General features: G+C 32.3%; 1 pseudogene; it reads right to left on the reverse strand.

Annotated features, from left to right (window-relative positions):
• Window positions 1-717: 717 nt before the first annotated feature.
• Window positions 718-2,164, reverse strand: LOC128129132 (ER lumen protein-retaining receptor A-like; annotated as a pseudogene).
• Window positions 2,165-2,793: the final 629 nt, after the last annotated feature.

Genomic DNA, 2,793 nt, shown 5'->3' on the forward strand with positions numbered 1-2,793 from the left:
AATAATACATTAAATATCTCATAATACAAAATAAAATACCATAAATAACAAAGATAATTCATTTCACTAATATGTCAAATACAAATAATTATTCCAATAGTGAGTAAATGTTATAAAAAAAGGAACTCATTTATATACAATTGCATTCTAGCTTAATATGTGCCAACAACTCTCTGTGTGTTTACTTTTGCTTGAGTCTCGTTTCCTCCAAAGCTTCTAGCCATGCCAAAATATGATCTCTTAGGGTTCTTGTCCAAATCAAGTAAAACATTGCTAGCTTAAATTCATCAAGTCCTTGGCGTGAAGTCTTAGATAGAAGCTTAACTACAATCTCCAATCCTTCTAGCAGACCTTAAAGATCATTATCGGCCATGTAGCAGGATCAACCTGCAATCTCTTATTACTTGCAGCATCTTCTGCCTGTTTGACCAAGGCTGTACCTTCAGCAGCAACATGCTGCATTGCGTCAAAAAGATAAAAACATATGATCACAAATACAAATAACTGCATTCTACTTTAAAAAAAAAATAGAATCCAACTCCTAAATCACAAACCTTTTTAAACATACTAGAGATAGGATCTAATCCATGGGGTATTTTTGGAAAATAGTCTAAACATTCTTGACAGATCATCAACCTGAAAGTGAAGGGTAGAAAGGGAATTGAAGCTTGGTGATGCTCATGCTGGACTTCAAACGCCAAGCCAGGTAGGTGATGCTCATGCTGGCAATTGAAGCTTGGAATTGCTTTTCCAACTGTACGTACACATACACATGAGATGAGAATAAGAAACTATTGTATTTGATTAGGTTTAGCTAATAATAAGCTAAGGAAGGGGAATGTGCTAAGAAGTTATTATGTATAGAATGAGAAAGAATAATAACCAAAAATCCTGTCTTAGACTTATTAGCTTTTCACCTATTTGTCTTTCTTCCTAAAAATATTCATTTCATCTGAATAAATATTCTGAAACTTGGTTTATTGAAAGCAAGTATTAAATGGTCATGGTCATGGTCATGGTCATGGTCATGGTCATGTAATGTAGTAGTAGTCTTATTCAGTCTGGAAAATTGCAAATTTTGTCCCACTGCCACCCAGTCGAAGAGTAAAGACATAAATGCCCTTCCTCATAAAGCTTGTGTTATTATGATTATGCTTAAAGTAAAAGACAGAACAGAAAGAATGGGAATGGAGGTTGAGTACCTTATGAAGTAATAGTAGAAGAAATCAGCATAAAGAGCTGTTCATATTAAGCCAGAGAAACAGGCTGAAAACAAACAAAACAAAAGTCAAATGAAATACATGTATAGACAATAAGAATAAGAGAAAGGCTTTAACTTACATATCCATCCATTGAAACGGGGCTGTGTGAGATACCGACAAATCCAGTTGAGAATATACAATGCATGGTATGCCCTAACAATACAATGCAAACAAACAAATTTTCATTCATATCATCCTATTTTCTAAATGATTATTATACTATTTTTCATCATTTAAGAAACCATTTTTCATGGTTATCCAGCTTCATAATGATATCATGCCAAAATATAGAAGGGAGAATACCCAAGAAAGAAAACATATTGACCGGTCAAATTGTCAACATTTCCACTTTGCTGTAGCAGAACCAACTGTGGGAGAATAGCAATAGCTTCCAAATAGATAGAAAATGCCCAACATATCTGCACATTCCTAATAATATTAAAACTATACAACCTTATCTGTTGCTACATTTTTATATCTTTATAACACTCCAATTAAGCTAAGCTTTTTTTTTGAGGAGGGCATTCAGGTCTTTTGGACAAGATCCAGTCCATGTTCCTCTCATATTTTCTTAATAATTAATATAACTGCGCTTATTCTCATATATAATTTTTTAATGATTAATTGATTATAACATGTTTCAGCACAAAGACAATGAATTAACTTAACTGTAGTATGCTTATAATTCTAGCACAAGGTGAAATCTTTATAACATTGGGTGGGTCCACACTGATATTCAAACATAAAACAAGAGCAACACATCCTGTTTTCTTCTGCAGTTAAAAAAAACATCATTTTAGAGCTAACTATAAAGAACTACACTACCAACTGACCAATTTTGATATACATTTACAAGTTACCAATTTCAACCTATAATCCAACTGACCAATTTTGCTATACATTTACGAGTTACCTATTTCTACCTAATATTCAACGCGACCATTGTTCAATCGACAGAAAATTGTTCATAATATATTACAAAGTTTAAGTTTTTCATAATGATAAAATAGATTATTCCACTATGAAGTATAACTCTTGTATTCTGTAAGTCAAATTTAAAATTATTTCCATATATTTTTATCATTTCTATCAGTTTGTGATGCCTACCATATATTAACATGCATGGTGTAAGTTTAATCAGCAAGCAAAGATAAATTTCCTAAAATAATGAGACAAAAAACAATATATACATATGATCATCATAAATTAAAAACAATAAATACCTTCTGCCATATATGAAAGAGAACAAGATAAACAAGATAAGTATCGCCACTTTCCGTTGCCTTAGTGAGGGCTGTATCTTCTTCCCCAATGCCTAGTAACAGAGGAACCTGGAAAAGTGATATTCAATTATATTATATACTATATCATTCATTCAATTTTGCATATATTGAATTTTTCAACTTCATATATAAGTAATAAACCCTAAACCTGCTTTGAGGAGAGAGGTTCATGTTCAACAAGCATAGCAGCTAATTTTCTCCTGCTAGTCTGATCTGCATGAGTAGCAACAGCAGCATAAGAAATGCTT

This window comes from Lactuca sativa, chromosome 9, assembly GCF_002870075.4.
Source record: "Lactuca sativa cultivar Salinas chromosome 9, Lsat_Salinas_v11, whole genome shotgun sequence".
In the NCBI taxonomy this organism is placed as follows: Eukaryota; Viridiplantae; Streptophyta; class Magnoliopsida; order Asterales; family Asteraceae; genus Lactuca; species Lactuca sativa.